A 21,346-nucleotide genomic window follows, 5' to 3' on the forward strand; every position below is an offset into this window, starting at 1 on the left:
CAGGGCCGGGTCGGGAGGAGTCCCAGACACCCAGCAGGCGTGGAGCCAGCCCTCAGGGAGGCCGGAGGGCCGATCGAAACCCATCGTCCCGGGGGAGTTCAGAGGTGCGATAGAAACTGCTCCTCCCTCTCTCATCCCCTGGAAGCGTGATGTCCTCCAGCCGGAGTGGCGCCTCTATGCCCGGGTCGCGCTGGGGCCGGGCGGCCATCTTGGTGCATGAAGTGGGCACGCGGGCCCGGGGTGGCCGAAAGGGGAGAGGCCAGGGACGGAGATGTCCGGGTCGGTGCGGGTGTCCTGGTGGGGAGGTTCGGCCGGGCCGGGGGCTTGGGCTGTAGGTACCAGGTTTCGGTGGTGCGGGGGCACGGAGGGCCATTCTACGAGGCCGGGTCCAACACACACAAACACACACAACCACACACACAACCACACACACAACAACGCACACACAACCACACAAACACCCACCCACCCACAACCACAACCACAACCACACCCACACAACCACAACCACACCCAACCACACCCACAACCATACACACAACCACACATACACAACCACACACCCAACCACACACACACAACCAACACACAACCAAACATACAACCACAACATACAACCACACACACAACCACACACAACCATACACACACAACCACACACACAACCACACACACAACCACACAACCACACACAGAACCACACACAACCACACACACAACCACACACACAACCACACAAACACTCACCCACCCACAACCACACCTACACACATACACAACACAAAACCACACACACAACCACACATCCAAACACACTCACAACCACACCCACATCCACAACTGCACCCACAACCACATAACCACACAACCACCCACACAACCACACACACACACAAGCACACACAACCACACACACAACTACACACACACAACCACAACCACATACAACCACACACACAACCACACACACACAACCACACACATACATAACCACACACATACACAACCACAACACACAACCACACATACAACCATACCCACAACCACACCCCCACAACCACACCCACAACCACACCCACACAACCACACCCACCCACACACACAACCACACACCCACAACCACACCCACACACCCACAACCAGACCCACACAACCACACAACCACACCCATCCAAACACACACAACCACACACACACAACCACACACACAACCACACAAACCACCACACATGCACAACCACACCCACAACCACACCCAACCACACCCACAACCATACACACAACCACACACACACAACCAAACCCACACATGCACATACAACCACATACCCACAACCACACCCACACACCCACAACCACACCCACACCCACACAACCACACCTACCCACACAACCACACCCAACCACACCCACAGAACCACACACACAACCATACACACAACCACACAGAACCACACACACAATCACATACAGAACCACACGCACAACCACACCCAACCACACCCAACCACGCACATACACAACCACACAAAACCACACACACAACCACACACAACCACACATCCACACCCACACCCACAACCACATACACACAAGCACACACACACAACTACACACACAACCACACACACAACCACACATACAACCACAACATACAACCACACACACAACTGCACACAACCACACACACACAACCACACACACAACCACACACACAACCACACACAGAACCACACACAACCACACACACAACCACACACACAACCACACAAACACTCACCCACCCACAACCACACCTACACACATACACAACACAAAACCACACACACAACCACACATCCAAACACACTCACAACCACACCCACATCCACAACTGCACCCACAACCACACAACCACACAACCACCCACACAACCACACACACAAGCACACATACAACCACACACACACACAAGCACACACAATCACAACCACACACACACACAACCACACACAACCACACACACAACTACACACACACAACCACAACCACATACAACCACAACCACACACACAACCACACAACCACAACTACACCCACACACCCACAACCGGACCCACACAACCACAACCACACAACCACACCCATCCACATACACACAACCACACACACACAACTACACACACAACCACACAAACCACCACACATGCACAACCACACCCACTACCACACCCAACCATACACACAACCATACACACAACCACACACACACAACCACACCCACACATGCATATATAACCACATACCCACAACCACACCCACACACCCACAACCACACCCACACCCACACAACCACACCTACCCACACAACCACACCCAACCACACCCACAGAACCACACACACAACCATACACACAACCACACAGAACCACACACACAATCACATACAGAACCACACGCACAACCATACCCAACCACACACAACCACACAACCACACACATACACAACCACACAAAACCACACACACAACCACACACAACCACACATCCACACCCACACCCACAACCACACAACCACACACACAACCACAACCACACAACCACAAGAGGATGGGTAGTTCTCTCCGGCTTTCAGCTGGAAGGGACGTGTGTTAGACTCGGCCTTGTGGCGTGGCCATCCCTGACCCCCTAGCCACACACCCTGACCCGTGCACCTCATTCAGCCCCTGAGTACACGGCCTAGCCAGTCCTTCCCGCCAGAACCCACACACACCCGACCCAGACTTCCCCGTCCGTGCCCTCCATCTTCCCAGCACCACAGGGCCCGCGTGCCCACTTCATGCACCTACGATGGCCGCCCGGCTCCAGTGCAACCCCGGCCTAGAGGTGCCGCCCCGGCTGGAGGACATCGCGCTCCCACGGAGAGAGAGAGGGAGGAGCAGTTTCCATCGCACCTCTGACCTCCCCTTGGGAGATGGGTTTCGATCGGCCCTCCGGCCTCCCTGAGGGCTGGCTCCACGCCGCTGCGTGTCTGGGACTCCTCCCGACCCGGCCCTGAAAGGATCAAAGGACGACCTGGCAGGAAACTCCAACAAGCGACCCCCAGGTGCTAAGACCCCTGCCTACACAGACTCCAGACATCAAAGAGGAGTTGACCTATAACAAGGGGTGCTCTGGGACTATCTGGCAGATTCAACTCTGGAACGACGAGAGCCCTGCTGAATGACCACACACACACAACCACACACACAACCACACACCTAACCACACACACAACCACACACAACCACACACGCAACCAGAACCACTCACACAACCACACACACACACAACCACACACACACACAACCACACACACAACCACACACACAACTACACACACACAACCACAACCACGTACAACCATAACCACACACACACCCACACAACCACACACACACAACTACACACACACACAACCACACACATACACAACCACAACACACAACCACACACAACCATACCCATAACCACACCCCCACAACCATACCCACAACAACACCCACACAACCACACCCACCCACACACACAACCACATACCCACAACCACACCCACACACCCACAACCAGACCCACACAACCACAACCACACAACCACACCCAACCACACACACACAACCACACACACACAACCACACACACAACCACACAAACCACCACACAAGCACAACCACGCCCACAACCACACCCAACCACACACACAACCATACACACAACCACACACACACAACCACACACACACACAACCACACACACAACCACACACAACCACATAAACAACCACACACAACCACACCCACAACCATACCCTCAACCACACCCACACAACCACACCCACACACGCACACACAACCACATACCCAAAACCACACCCACACACCCACAACCACACCCACACCCACACAACCACACCCACCCACACAACCACACCCACCCACACAACCACACCCAACCACACCCACAGAACCACACACACAACCATACACACAACCACCCAGAACCACACACACAACCATATACAGAACCACACGCACAACCACACCCAACCACACCCAACCACACAACCACACACATACACAACCACACAAAACCACACACAACCACACACAACCACACATCCACACCCACACCCACAACCACACAACCACACACACAACCACAACCACACAACCACAAGAGGATGGGTAGTTCTCTCCGGCTTTCAGCCTTGTGGCGTGGCCATCCCTGACCCCTAGCCACACACCCTGACCCGTGCACCTCATTCAGCCCCTGAGTACACGGCCTAGCCGGTCCTTCCCGCCAGAACCCACACACACCCGACCCAGACTTCCCCGTCCGTGCCCTCCATCTTCCCAGCACCACAGGGCCCGCGTGCCCACTTCATGCACCTACGATGGCCGCCCGGCTCCAGTGCAACCCCGGCCTAGAGGTGCCGCCCCGGCTGGAGGACATCGCGCTCCCACGGAGAGAGAGAGGGAGGAGCAGTTTCCATCGCACCTCTGACCTCCCCTTGGGAGATGGGTTTCGATCGGCCCTCCGGCCTCCCTGAGGGCTGGCTCCACGCCGCTGCGTGTCTAGGACTCCTCCCGACCCGGCCCTGAAAGGATCAAAGGACGACCTGGCAGGAAACTCCAACAAGCGACCCCCAGGTGCTAAGACCCCTGCCTACACAGACTCCAGACATCAAAGAGGAGTTGACCTATAACAAGGGGTGCTCTGGGACTATCTGGCAGATTCGACTCTGGAACGACGAGAGCCCTGCTGAATGACCACACACACACAACCACACACACAACCACACACACAACCACACACAACCACACACGCAACCAGAACCACTCACACAACCACACACACACACAACCACACACACACACAACCACACACACAACCACACACACAACTACACACACACAACCACAACCATGTACAACCATAACCACACACACACCCACACAACCACACACACACAACTACACACACACACAACCACACACATACACAACCACAACACACAACCACACACAACCATACCCATAACCACACCCCCACAACCATACCCACAACCTCACCCACACAACCACACCCACCCACACACACAACCACATACCCACAACCACACCCACACACCCACAACCAGACCCACACAACCACAACCAAACAACCACACCCAACCACACACACACAACCACACACACACAACCACACACACACAACCACACACACAACCACACAAACCACCACACAAGCACAACCACGCCCACAACCACACCCAACCACACACACAACCATACACACAACCACACACACACAACCACACACACACACAACCACACACACAACCACACACAACCACACAAACAACCACACACAACCCCACCCACAACCATACCCTCAACCACACCCACACAACCACACCCACACACGCACACACAACCACATACCTAAAACCACACCCACACACCCACAACCACACCCACACCCACACAACCACACCCACCCACACAACCACACCCACCCACCCAACCACACCCAACCACACCCACAGAACCACACACACAACCATACACACAACCACCCAGAACCACACACACAACCATATACAGAACCACACGCACAACCACACCCAACCACACCCAACCACACAACCACACACATACCCAGCCACACAAAACCACACACCCAATCACACACAAACACACGCAACCACACACACAACCACACAAACAACCACACAGACACCCACCTACCCACAACCACACCCACCACCACACCCACTCAACCAGAACCACACCCAACCACACCCACAACCACACACAACTACATATACACAACCACACACACACCCATACACACACAACCACACACACAACCACACACACAACCACACATACACAACCACACACACAACCACACACACAACCATAACATACAACCACACACACAACCACACATATCCACACACACAACCACACCCACAACCACACACACACAACCACACACATACACAACCACACACACAGAACCACACCCACAACCACACACACAACCACACAGACAACAACGACACACATACACAACCACACAAAGCCACACACACAACCACACATCCACATACACACCCACAACCACACCCATACCCATAACCATACCCACAACCATACAACCACACACACAACCACACACACACAACCACACACACACAACCACACACACAACCACACTCACACAACCACACAAACCACCACACACACAAAACCACACCCATAATCACACACAACGACAACCACATACACAACCACACACACACAACCACACACACACAACCACACACACAACCACAAACAACCACACATACAACCACACCCACAACCATATCCTCAACCACACCCACACAACCACACCCACACACAACCACAACACCCACAACCACACCCACACACCCACAACCACACCCACACAACCACACCCATCCACACAACCACACCCAACCATACCCACAGAACCACACACAGAACCATACACACAACCACACAGAATCACATACACAACCACACACACAACCACACAAACACACACAACCACACCCAACCACATACAAACACACACAACCCTACACAAACACACACAACCACACACACAAAACCACACACAACCACGCACACAACCACACAAACACCCACCCACCCACAACCACACCCACAACCACACCCACACAACCACCCCCAACCACACCCACAACTACCCACAACCATACACAAAACCACACACACAACCACACATACACCCACACACCCACAACCACACCCACACCCACAACCGCACCCACAACCACACACACAACCACAACCACACACACAACCACACACAACCACACAAACAACCACACCCACACAACCAGAACCAACCACACCCACAACCACACAGACACAACCACACCCATACACACACACAACCACACCCACACAACCACACACACACAACCACACACAAACAACCACACACACACAACCACACACACACAACCACACACACAACCACACACACAACCACATGCAACCACACACGCAACCAGAACCACTAACACAACCACACACACACACAACCACATACACAACCACACACACACAACACCACACACATAACCACACACAACCACACAAACAACCACCCACACAACCATACCCACAACCACACAACCACGCCTGCACCCCCACACAACCACACACACACCCCCACAACCATACCCACAACCACACCCACACCCAACCACAACCACACACACACACAACCACACACACAACCACACACACACAACCTCACAAACAACCACAAACACACAACCACGCACACAACCACAACCACACACAACCCCAACCACAACCATACACACACACACACAACCACACACACAACCACACACACAACCAGAACCACACACACAACCACACACACACACAACCACACACACACAACCACACACACACAACCATACACACAACCACATAAACAACCACACACACACAACCATACCCACAACCATACCCACAACCACACCCACACAACCACACCTGCACACACACACAACCACATACACACACAACCACACATACAACCACACACATAACCACACACACAACCACAACCACACACACACAACCACAACCACACACACAACCATATACACAACCACACACACACACAACCATACATACAACCACAGCCATACACACAACACACACAACCACAAACACAACACACAAAACCACACACACAACCACACAAACACTCACCCACCCACAACCACACCCACTCAACCACACAAAACCACACACACAACCACACATCCACACACACTCACAACCACACCCACGCCCACAACCGCACCCACAACCACACAACCACACAACCACACACACAACCACACACACAACCACACACACAACCACACCCACACACACACAACCACACACACAACCACACACATACACAACCACACACACAGAACCACACCCACAACCACACCCACAACCACACACAACCACACACACACACAACCACACAAAGCCACACACACAACCACTCACAACCACACATCCACACACACACCCACAATCACACACACACCCATAACCACACCTTCAACCACACAACCACACACAGAACCACACAAACACAACCACACACAACCACACCCACAACCACACACACACAACCACACAAATCACCACACATGCACAACCACACCCACAACCACATACAACCACACACACAACCACAACCACATACACAACCACACACACACAACCACACACACAACCACACAGACACAATCACACACAACCATACACACACCCACAACCACATACACAACCATATACAACCACACACACACAACCACACACACAACCACACAAACAACTACACATACAACCATACCCACAACCATACCATCAACCACACCCACACAACCACACCACACACACACACACACACACACACAACCACACACACACAACCATACCCACACACCCACAACCACACCCATACAACCACACCCACCCACACAACCACACCCAACCACACCCACAGAACCACACACAGAACCATACACACAACCACACAGAATCACACACACAACCACACACACAACCACACGCACAACCACACCCAACCACTCCCAACCACATACACACAACCACACACACACACAACCACACCCAACCACATACAAACACACACAACCACACACAAACACACACAACCGCACACACAAACCACACTGTTGGAAGGCGGACCTCAGGGGGGTCAGAGAGACCACCCAGGGGGCCCCCACACTGTACGAAGTAGCTGAGCGCTGCTGAGAAGCCTCCTAGGAGAGGTCCTTCTCCTATACCGTACTAGCACAGTAACACCACCACACAGGACTCGAGGATGTTTATCAAGACGAGCAATTCTTTATCAGCATTTAGGGAGTTGCGGTTATCAATATATACAAGGGGGGATCGAGGGATCCGCAAGAGTCTCAAAGTCTTTTGGTTGGGACGGGGTAGCGGGACAGTCTTTAGTAGCAGCTGGGTACGAGGGTACCTTAGGCCCAGTTCTTGATCCTCAAGCTGGAGGGACTCCGGGTCTCGGAGTGGTCGAGCCGCGACAGCGTCAGCAGGGCTCTGGTGATCAGTTTGTGGAGCTCGAGCTGCGACTAGGTCAGCAGGGCTCTCAAGGTGGTTCAGTTCAGCTCGAGCCGCGACGACGTAAGCAGGGCTCTGGTGGAAGTTTCAGCGAGGTTGGGCCGCGACAGCGTCAGCAGGGCTCCGATGTTCCGTGAGGTTCCTTGTCTCAATAAGGTGGAGCCGCGACGCAGTCAGCAGGGCTCGTGGTAGTGTCAGCAAGAGTTCTTCTCCGTAGGGTCAGCCGCGATTCTATCAGCAGGGCTCTTGACTCTGGGATACAACTACTGACCCATTGCGGGGTTGCCCCAGATATAGGTCTGGAGCCCTTTGATGTCCGGACCCTTGTGCCTGGGGGGGCGGAGGGGCCGGGCTGGGAGAGGCCAGACGCCCAGTGGGAGAGGCGCCAGGCCCGGGGAGGCCAGAGGACGATCGCACCTAGGTGTTGAGGGACGGCGGGGGTCCCATCGAAACTCTCCTCCTCCGGGAGTGGTGAAGTGGCCATGCGGTGCCCCCTGGCCAGATCTTGGTGCCTCGATGTCGGGGCTTCGCTGGGGCCAAGGCTGGAGGGAGCCGGGCTGCGTGGGCGGGTGCGTGGAGCAAGCATGGGGGGACCCCAAAGGGATGAGGGGTCCCTGTGCGGTCTGGAAAAGAGGGCCACTGCGGCGGGTGTAGGAAATCGGGTACAATCCAAAGGGGGCCTCGAAGGGGGGAGGGGTCCCTGGTGGCCTGAGAGGGCGGCCTGTGTAGGCCGGTGTGGGGGACGAGCACAATCCAAGAGGGTTAAGACCACGCCACGAGGCCGGGTCCAACAGGCGTCCCCCCCAGCCGAAGGCAGGGAGAGTCACCCATTTCCTTGGGGGTTCTCCTCGTCGAGGCGGAAGAAGCGGGACAGGCCGTCGGCGTTGGCGTGGTCATTGCCGGGCCGGTGTTCAACAGAGAAGTTCATCCCTTGCAGCGAGATGGACCATCGCAGCAGCTTGGGGTTCTCGCCCCTCATTTGCATTAACCACCGCAAGGGCCGGTGGACGGTCTGGACCCGGAAGTGGGTGATGAGGAGATAGGGCCGGAGCTTTTTGAGGGCCCACACTACAGTGAAGGCCTCCCGCTCGATGGTGCTCCACCGCTGCTCCCGGGGCAGCAGCCGTTGGCTGATGAAGGCCACGGGTCTGTCGAGTCCCTCCGAATCTACCTGGGACAGGACGGCCCCAATTCCATATTCGGAGGCATCCGTCTGCACCACGAACTCCTTGCTGTAGTCAGGGGCCTGTAGCACGGGGGCAGTGCACATCGCCGTTTTGAGAGTCTCGAAGGCCGTCTGGCAGCGGGGGGTCCAGTGTACCTTCTTGGGCTGCTTTTTTGACGTGAGCTCTGTGAGGGGGCCGACAATGCTCCCAGGCGTTCGATGCCCTGAAAGCGGCCATGTGTACTGCCCCCGTGCTCCAGGCCCCCCACTACTCCAAGGAGTTTGTAGTGCAAACTGATGCCTCCGAGCATGGCATTGGGGCAGTCCTGTCACAGGTGAATGACCAAGGCCTAGACCAGCCCGTAGCCTTCCTCAGCCGAAGGCTGTTACCCAGAGAACAGAAATGGAGCACCATTGAGCGCGAGGCGTTCGCCGTAGTCTGGGCCCTCAAGAAATTACGACCTTATCTGTTCGGCACCCATTTCAAAGTCCAAACCGACCATCGCCCCTTGCGATGGCTCATGCAGATGCGAGGAGAAAACTCCAAACTACTGCGGTGGTCAATCTCCCTCCAGGGGATGGATTTCACCATAGAGCATCGCCTTGGTACTGACCACGCCAACGCTGACGGCCTCTCCCAGTTCTTCCGCCTCACCGAAGAGAACCCCCAAGAGGATGGGTAGTTCTCTCCGGCTTTCAGCTGGGGGGGACGCGTGTTAGACCCGGCCTTGTGGCGTGGCCATCCCTGACCCCTAGCCACACACCCTGACCCGTGCACCTCATTCAGCCCCTGAGTACATGGCCTAGCCGGTCCTTCCCACCAGAACCCACACACACCAGACCCAGACTTCCCCGTCCGTGCCCTCCATCTTCCCAGCACCACAGGGCCCGCGTGCCCACTTCATGCACCTACGATGGCTGCCCGGCTCCAGTGCAACCCCGGCCTAGAGGCGCCGCCCCGGCTGGAGGACATCGCGCTCCCACGGAGAGAGAGAGGGAGGAGCAGTTTCCATCGCATCTCTGACCCCCCCTTGGGAGATGGGTTTCGATCGGCCCTCCGGCCTCCCTGAGGGCTGGCTCCACGCCGCTGCGTGTCTGGGACTCCTCCCGACCCGGCCGTGAAAGGATCAAAGGACGACCTGGCAGGAAACTCCAACAAGCGACCCCCAGGTGCTAAGACCCCTGCCTACACAGACTCCAGACATCAAAGAGGAGTTGACCTATAATAAGGGGTGCTCTGGGACTATCTGGCAGATTCGACTCTGGAACGACGAGAGCCCTGCTGACGTGGTCGCGGCTCCCTTGCAACCTTGGAACACCTGAGCCCTGCTGAAAGACTCGCGGCTCCCCTGAAGATCGTATGACCTCCGACCTTGTGCTTGAACCCTGCTGTGAGAAGTTGGCCTGGTATATGATGCTCACTAGTTAAAGTGATCACCTTGTACCATGCCAAGCAACCCTTATGGTGTGGTTGTAAGTCAACCTTTTCGGACTAGCTGCCCTAGTGGTAGCGTAGGCTAAGCAGTCTTTGAGGCTAAACTCGTGAAGCGTGTTAAGCAAGCTGTTTTACCAATAGTAACCCCCTTTTATACCAATGAAAGGACACCACACAGATATATATTCAAAATATATATGTATTTATTTATCAAAGTAACCCCTAGTCTCTTTATGAGCACAGGAGCACAAATCGTCAAACAAGATTATCACAGAATACACAGAAGTTGCACTTTATATGGATAGGCCCTGGTGGCCACTCAAACCATATACTAAAATAGTGGTATAAGTACCACGAACAGAAAAGGGAAAAGGCCTAGGGCCTCTAGAATCGCTGGGCCTACAAGGAGCTAACGTCAGTTAGTGACCAGGAGGTCCACGGGTGGCGTGTGCAGAGCAAATAGTCACACGCGTGCTCCCATAGGTTTCAATGGGTGCGTAAAAAGTACAAAGTTACTGCAAAAGGAATCTTCCGGATGACCTAGGAACTTAAGATTTGGAACACAGGCACTAGAGATGTATTACTACACATGGGCACCGGAGTACCAGCTTTACCTCACCCACAGGAAGCGGGTGCATAGGCCTCAAAGTGCGTCGGGTTTCTTCTATCTGTTCCGTTGAGCCTGGGACAAAGATGCTGCAGGCGGTCGGTCCGGGAGAGATGCAGTGGACCCAAGAGTGGATCAGAGATGTTGAAGACCTGTAAGCAGAGGGGACAGTGTTCACAGTCACTAGCCAGTGACCAGCGTGGCACCAGGTGGGTACCAGGCGATGTCGGGCGCAAACAGGTGATGAGGGGTAGCTTGTCTCCGCAGCCACGTGGTCCCTGAAGGTCGACGACGTCCAGGAGTCGGCTCACGAGCTGTCCCACGCAGGCTCTCGCTGTCGGCGGTGTCGGCGACTTGATCGAAGCCAACAAGCCTTGGCAAAAGCAATTGCAGGAGGATTCGGAAATCAGCTGTTGGTTCTGACCAGCAAGGTCAGAGGGATTGCTCCTTTGGAGGGGAGCAAGGGCCAGTCTGGAGCAACCAGACCAGCGGTGTTTGTCGTAGATTTCGTCGCCAAGATGGCCACTAGCCAGCGGGCCAGCAACCGGTTAGGCGCGTCGAGTGGCAAAATGCAGAAGGGCCCCACGCAGATCGTGGAGATGCTGGAGGGCTCACCTTTGGTGCAGAAGCTGCTCGAGGGTTGGGCTTCTCAGGACCCAAAGCACAACTTGGAGGGAGCCTCGGTTGTTGCACTGGTCAGCTTGTCGTAGTCGTTCCAAGATGGCTGGCTCCACGTGTCTCGGTGCCTCCACGGGTCTCCTCTTTGCAGGGACTGTGGATCGGGCGGTGAGAGGTCTGGAGGTCCAGGTCTTGTCAGTCTCTGGGCTCGGGCTCCGGCGGGAGGCGGCGGCAAAGCAGACGGTGATTCGCTGGATGGTGCTTGCGTTAGCAAGGTGGTCACTCCCTGACCACAGGGGAGATTTTCTTCAGTCTTCTGTGCAGCAGAATGTCGAAGTTCCCGTCTTCTTCTTAGTTTCAAGTTGATTCCAGGATGTCTGAAGTCTTAGGACACAGCTCCTACCTTTAAGCGGATTCTAGGGGCCGGACTACCTGCTAGGTCCCTCCCTATGGGTGGGACCAGGAAGGGGGGTGGTTACACCCCCAATCCTTTGTCCAGCTCGCCCCAGGCCCGGGACTGGTGTGCCCCAGGACCGGTTTGAACTGGCATATGCCCCGAGGCTCCTTGTGAGCCACAGGCATGTCTGGTTTCTTTCAAGCCCTACCTGACCAATACACAAAATCCTGTCTGGGGTGGTGCACGCACCTCCCCTGGCAGGAAACCCTTTGTCCACACCTCCCAAGCTGGAAGGACTCCCAGCAGCAGGAGGGCAGACTTGTGTCTGTGGTGGCAGCATCCATTTTGTGGAGCTGAGGCTATGTCTGATTTTACCCGGGTTTCAGGCACTGTACATGTCGTGTCCCTCTAGAAGGGTGGAATGCTAACCCCGTCGCCAGAATTGGCGAGGGGTTAGTATTCCAATTCGTATGACACCTTACTCGACATGTTTTGATAAAGCCAAACCAAAGATAGCATTTAACCGCGAGGTTCATAATGCACTTAAGAGTATATGGTATGACGATATCTGGAAACAGTAGAAGGAAGTTGTTCCGACCACTGCAGACAGGCTCAGCTCATGCCAGAGCACCATCTCACATGGAACCAAGCACTCTGCCTTCAGGATTGTTAAGGCCTGCCATAGGAGTGACTTATAGGTTACCAGGTGTCCCATTTAAGTTTAGGTATAGGTATACTACACCTAAGTAAGAGGTGATTACACCAACTTACCCCAGCTGAGTGATCAGCCAGTTGTGTCAGATTGTTAGGCCAAGCCTGGGGTGGCATAATACATGCTTCAGCCCCTGGCAGGCCTTGGATACACCAATGCCCTGGGTACCTAGTGTACACTGGTACAGGGGCTGACAGGGTGATCCAACCAATTGGGTATGTACCTAGGGTACATGGAGTCCATTTTACAGAGAGAGCAGATAGCCTGAGAGCCTGAATGGCAGGATCTCAGGCCAACTAAGTCGAAAAACCAGCTAGACACTAGGCAAAAATTTGGGGGTAACCATAGTCAGATATCCACCTTCCTACACAACCCCCCCCCAAACGAAGGGAGATAAGGCTGACCTTGACCAGGTAAGCCTATATTGCCCAAGTGGCCATATAAGGAGGAACCAGCACTGGCATGGTTACCCCCTGTCTCATGGTCCACTAAGCAATCCCTCACCCTAAGGGTATCAGAGGGTCTCCACCATAGGGAATCTCTACCTGTGGTGTGTCTTGGCAAAGTAAAAGGCTGGTGTTGAGATGGAGTACTGAAGTGAGTGTCCTCAAAGTGAGGCCTCAGCTTCCTCCAATCATCCTCCACCATGGATGCCTTTCTTTCTTTAACTGAGTTGCACTGTGCTCTCAGGGTCAGCCTCTGGCTACCTAAAGCTGGAGGCTGGGTCCCTTTTGTGGGCTTACTGGAGGGACAGGTCAGGTTTGGGGCCCTAAGGTCCCATGTTTGCCTGTGCCCAACAGAATCCCCCTGGGGGAGGTCCCTAACTACCTGTAAAGGAGATCCCTCAGGAATGTTTTTACCCATCACCTGACTAGGGCTACTAGCCAGGCAATCCTCATTCTTTTGATGGGGGGGTTCTTGTGGACAGGGGCCCTCTGGGGGTCCACTGGCCTCCCTGACCTCTGCAGCCCTGGGCTGACTGAGGCAGGGTAGAGAGAGGCAGGCTACCTGCACCAGACTGGATCCCACCTTGGAAGGGGCCACTGACATCAGAGGCTCTGCCAGGCCAGGCCTGGCTACCTCTGGGGCAGTTCCTTCACAAGGGGTGAGGTCAGATCCCTGAGGAGGCTGACCTTTTCCTAATGTCTGGGGAGAGGGAGACTTTTCTTCCTCCCCACTACTCTCAGTTTGTGTGGAGTGATCCATTGTTTCAGGCTTCACTACACCTATGTCAGTCTGAGTATAGGCTGAGACCATTACAGCCTTGCCAACCTTTTCAGGGGGGCACTCAGTTTGTGTTTGAGCTGTGACTGTCACAGCTCTGCCAGTCCCTACAGGGAAGTCTGTCTGTGCCTGGGCTGTGGCTACCACTGCCCTTCCAACCTTTTCAGGGAGGAAATCTATTTGGACAGGGGCTGTGAATGGCACAACCCCCCTACCCTTTTGTGAAAGGCCTACCATTTTAGAATGGGTGTCTTGTTCAACTCCAGCCCAAGCTGAGAGTTCTAAGTCATTCCCCAGTAAGCAGTCTACAGGCAAGGTTGGGGACACTGCTACCCTTTTAGGGCCAGTGACCCCTCCCCAGCTGAGACATACCTCTGCCATGGGATGACTGTTCTGTTTGCCATCAATGTTAGTCACCTGGTAGGAGAAACCGGGCAAAAGCTGCTCAGAGGGAACTAGCCAATGGGCCACCATTGTGATGCTAGCCCCAGTGTCTCTGTAGGCCTCAGCTTTTGTACCATTGATGTAGGGCTCCTGTCTGTACCTACCCAAAGTGTTGGGACAGGCAGTGAAGTTGGCAAACCCCATGCCACCATCACAGACAAGAGTGGTTGCTGTAGGGGAAGTGGCTAAGCCAGGGTCCCCCTGTGTTCCCCAAGTAAACCCACCCAGATTTCTGGGGGCACTCCCACCACCTGGGGGATTACTGCTGACAGTAATAGGTGGTGTGACAGGAGTAATTGGAGGAACAGTTTTGTTTTTAGCCCTTGGGCAACCGCTGTCAGTTTTCCAATGCCCAGGAGTTTTACACTCATGGCAGTAGGGCTTTTTAGCTGTGGTAGAGGAGGGAGCTTGGGACCCACCACCCTGTGTGGAGTTTTGGGGCCCTGAGGAAGGTTTCTCTTTTTCTTTATCCCCACCCTTCTCTTGAGGCTTGGTGGTATCTTTCTTTTGGTCACCACCCTGGTTTTTAGGCCTGATCCTGGTCCTGACCCATTTATCTGCCCTCATTCCCAATTCTTGGGGAGAGGTCAAATCTGAGTCTACCAGGTGTTGATGGAGAAGCTGGTTTTGACAATTACTTAAAATCTGCTCTCTCATCATCAAATTGTACAATCCTGTATAATCAGACACCTTACTTCCCAGCAACCAACCCTCCAAAGCCTTAGTGGCACATTCCACATATTCAGACCAGTCCTGAGTCTGTGTCTTCTGGGTGTCTCTGAACATTAACCTGTACTGTTCAGTGGTTAAGCCTAACCCATCAACTAGGACACTCTTCAGGACTCTGTAATTTCTGACATCCTCTTCTCTAACAGTGAGGAGTCTATCTCTGCCTCTCCCCTCAAAGGAGAGCCATAAGATTGCTGCCCACTGGTCTTCAGGAACCTGCTGCACTTTGCAGGCTCTCTCAAGAGCAGTCATCCATTTGTGGATGTCATCCCCACTTTTGTAGGGGGGCACAATCTTGGACAGGTTCCTATTGTCAAAGACCCTATCTTTGTCCCTAGGGACATTGCTGCCACCAGTGGGTATAGACCCACTCTCTCTATGCTGCCTAGCCTTGCTCAGTTTTTCTTCCATCAGGGCTACTTCTAGCTCCTGCTTCCTGATCCTCAGCTGGGCTTCCTGCATTCTGGCCTCATGTTCCCTCCTCTGAGGGGTGGTCAGTCTCCTTCTGGAGTGACCTTGAGAGCCTCTAGAGCCATGGGAAGCATTGGAGTCACCTGAGCGATTCCTTTGCCTTCCAAGCCCTGTGTTAAGTCCACTGGGGAGATCCAATGGGGTGAACCCACTGTCAGTCCCCAATAGCCTTAGTTTAGCTGGGCCAAGTATAACACTTGGCACTGGGCTAGTTCTCCCTTCATCCCCACTCACATCTGTATCCCCATCACTTTCTTCCTCTGTGGTAGGCATCCCATCTAAGGGGTGACTATTGGGAAGGGGTACTTCAGTGGCATCTTCAGAAGGGGGGCCTCCTGTTCCTGTCCCTAAGGGGGCTAACTGGGAAGCTTTCTTGAGTGCTCTCTGATTCTCATCATTCTGTAAGAGCTCTCTGAGCTCAGCAGAGTTTGGGTTCTTGGGCTGTTTAAGGCCTCTAAGAGTTGCCAAATGCCTGAGCTCATTCTGATTAAGGGTAGCAAAGCTGGTTGGTGCCCTCTGGGGGTCACTCTCGACAGAGATGGGTACAGTGGACCCCTCTGCCCCGGCCATTGCTCTTAAGTGTGGGTGGATGTGTTGCAATCTACCTACACTTGGGTTTACCTACTAAACCTATCTAGTAGTTGTAGTCAGGGTGTGCTACTCCCTTTGCTCTACAACAACTAAGTTCAGTAGAACTTATGTATATCTAATCTTGTTTTATATGTACCTACAGGTACCTATGTGATCTTTCAATTGGTAACCAAGAGATTACAATGGTAAAACACAGCAAGCTCAAATCCCACCGCTGCTCACCAATGTGAGAAGTTGGCCTGGTATATGATGCTCACTAGTTAAAGTGATCACCTTGTACCATGCCAAGCAACCCTTATGGTGTGGTTGTAAGTCAACCTTTTCGGACTAGCTGCCCTAGTGGTAGCGTAGGCTAAGCAGTCTTTGAGGCTAAACTCGTGAAGCGTGTTAAGCAAGCTGTTTTACCAATAGTAACCCCCTTTTATACCAATGAAAGGACACCACACAGATATATATTCAAAATATATATGTATTTATTTATCAAAGTAACCCCTAGTCTCTTTATGAGCACAGGAGCACAAATCGTCAAACAAGATTATCACAGAATACACAGAAGTTGCACTTTATATGGATAGGCCCTGGTGGCCACTCAAACCATATACTAAAATAGTGGTATAAGTACCACGAACAGAAAAGGGAAAAGGCCTAGGGCCTCTAGAATCGCTGGGCCTACAAGGAGCTAACGTCAGTTAGTGACCAGGAGGTCCACGGGTGGCGTGTGCAGAGCAAATAGTCACACGCGTGCTCCCATAGGTTTCAATGGGTGCGTAAAAAGTACAAAGTTACTGCAAAAGGAATCTTCCGGATGACCTAGGAACTTAAGATTTGGAACACAGGCACTCGAGATGTATTACTACACATGGGCACCGGAGTACCAGCTTTACCTCACCCACAGGAAGCGGGTGCATAGGCCTCAAAGTGCGTCGGGTTTCTTCTATCTGTTCCGTTGAGCCTGGGACAAAGATGCTGCAGGCGGTCGGTCTGGGAGAGATGCAGTGGACCCAAGAGTGGATCGGAGATGTTGAAGACCTGTAAGCAGAGGGGACAGTGTTCACAGTCACTAGCCAGTGACCAGCGTGGCACCAGGTGGGTACCAGGCGATGTCGGGCGCAAACAGGTGATGAGGGGTAGCTTGTCTCCGCAGCCACGTGGTCCCTGAAGGTCGACGACGTCCAGGAGTCGGCTCACGAGCTGTCCCACGCAGGCTCTCGCTGTCGCCGGTGTCGGCGACTTGATCGAAGCCAACAAGCCTTGGCAAAAGCAATTGCAGGAGGATTCGGAAATCAGCTGTTGGTTCTGACCAGCAAGGTCAGAGGGATTGCTCCTTTGGAGGGGAGCAAGGGCCAGTCTGGAGCAACCAGACCAGCGGTGTTTGTCGTAGATTTCGTCGCCAAGATGGCCACTAGCCAGCGGGCCAGCAACCGGTGAGGCGCGTCGAGTGGCAAAATGCAGAAGGGCCCCACGCAGATCGTGGAGATGCTGGAGGGCTCACCTTTGGTGCAGATGCTGCTCGAGGGTTGGGCTTCTCAGGACCCAAAGCACAACTTGGAGGGAGCCTCGGTTGTTGCACTGGTCAGCTTGTCGTAGTCGTTCCAAGATGGCTGGCTCCACGTGTCTCGGTGCCTCCACGGGTCTCCTCTTTGTAGGGACTGTGGATCGGGCGGTGAGAGGTCTGGAGGTCCAGGTCTTGTCAGTCTCTGGGCTCGGGCTCCGGCGGGAGGCGGCGGCAAAGCAGACGGTGATTCGCTGGATGGTGCTTGCGTTAGCAAGGTGGTCACTCCCTGACCACAGGGGAGATTTTCTTCAGTCTTCTGTGCAGCAGAATGTCGAAGTTCCCGTCTTCTTCTTAGTTTCAAGTTGATTCCAGGATGTCTGAAGTCTTAGGACACAGCTCCTACCTTTAAGCGGATTCTAGGGGCCGGACTACCTGCTAGGTCCCTCCCTATGGGTGGGACCAGGAAGGGGGGTGGTTACACCCCCAATCCTTTGTCCAGCTCGCCCCAGGCCCGGGACTGGTGTGCCCCAGGACCGGTTTGAACTGGCATATGCCCCGAGGCTCCTTGTGAGCCACAGGCATGTCTGGTTTCTTTCAAGCCCTACCTGACCAATACACAAAATCCTGTCTGGGGTGGTGCACGCACCTCCCCTGGCAGGAAACCCTTTGTCCACACCTCCCAAGCTGGAAGGACTCCCAGCAGCAGGAGGGCAGACTTGTGTCTGTGGTGGCAGCATCCATTTTGTGGAGCTGAGGCTATGTCTGATTTTACCCGGGTTTCAGGCACTGTACATGTCGTGTCCCTCTAGAAGGGTGGAATGCTAACCCCGTCGCCAGAATTGGCGAGGGGTTAGTATTCCAATTCGTATGACACCTTACTCGACATGTTTTGATAAAGCCAAACCAAAGATAGCATTTAACCGCGAGGTTCATAATGCACTTAAGAGTATATGGTATGACGATATCTGGAAACAGTAGAAGGAAGTTGTTCCGACCACTGCAGACAGGCTCAGCTCATGCCAGAGCACCATCTCACATGGAACCAAGCACTCTGCCTTCAGGATTGTTAAGGCCTGCCATAGGAGTGACTTATAGGTTACCAGGTGTCCCATTTAAGTTTAGGTATAGGTATACTACACCTAAGTAAGAGGTGATTACACCAACTTACCCCAGCTGAGTGATCAGCCAGTTGTGTCAGATTGTTAGGCCAAGCCTGGGGTGGCATAATACATGCTTCAGCCCCTGGCAGGCCTTGGATACACCAATGCCCTGGGTACCTAGTGTACACTGGTACAGGGGCTGACAGGGTGATCCAACCAATTGGGTATGTACCTAGGGTACATGGAGTCCATTTTACAGAGAGAGCAGATAGCCTGAGAGCCTGAATGGCAGGATCTCAGGCCAACTAAGTCGAAAAACCAGCTAGACACTAGGCAAAAATTTGGGGGTAACCATAGTCAGATATCCACCTTCCTACACCTGCTGAGAGACTCGCGGCTCCCCTGAAGATCGTAAGACCTCCGACCTTTTGCTTGAGCCCTGCTGAGTGACTCGCGGCTCCCCTGAAGATCGTAAGACCTCCGACCTTGTGCTTGAGCCCTGCTGAGTGACTCACGGCTCCCCTGAAGATCGTAAGACCTCCGACCTTGTGCTTGAGCCCTGCTGAGTGACTCGCGGCTCCTGAAGACTCGCTCGGTCTGGCTGGACCCCAGTGACCACAGCGTATCCCCCAGCTCGAGGATTGTGAGCTGTGCGCTGGGTACGTCCCTGCATTGATCCGGATCCCCAAAGACTGTCCCGCTTCCCCCTATCCCTACCGAGACTCTTTGAGCCCGTGCTCTATTTGTAAATATCCACCTTGTTGATCATAGAGATCCTACGAAGCTGATTAGATAAAGATCTGTTCCCAAGAACATACAGTGTGGTGTCTCTTTGTCGTGTGGTGCAGTGTGTACGATCCTAGACACGAGACTCTTCCCCTGAGGAGTCTCCCGCCAGTGCCCGGCTACGATACCCCGAGGGTAGGTCTCAGGGTGCTCAGGTACCCTCCCTGTCTCCTCTGAGGTCGCCTTCTAACACACAGCCACAACCACACACACACAACCACAACCACACACAACCACAACCACACACACAACCACACAACCAAACACACACAACCACACACCCAACCACACACATACAACCACACACACAACCACAACATACAATCACACACACAACCACACACAACCACACATACAGAACCA

This window comes from Triturus cristatus, chromosome 1_1 (assembly GCF_964204655.1).
Source record: "Triturus cristatus chromosome 1_1, aTriCri1.1, whole genome shotgun sequence".
NCBI classification, from domain to species: Eukaryota; Metazoa; Chordata; class Amphibia; order Caudata; family Salamandridae; genus Triturus; species Triturus cristatus.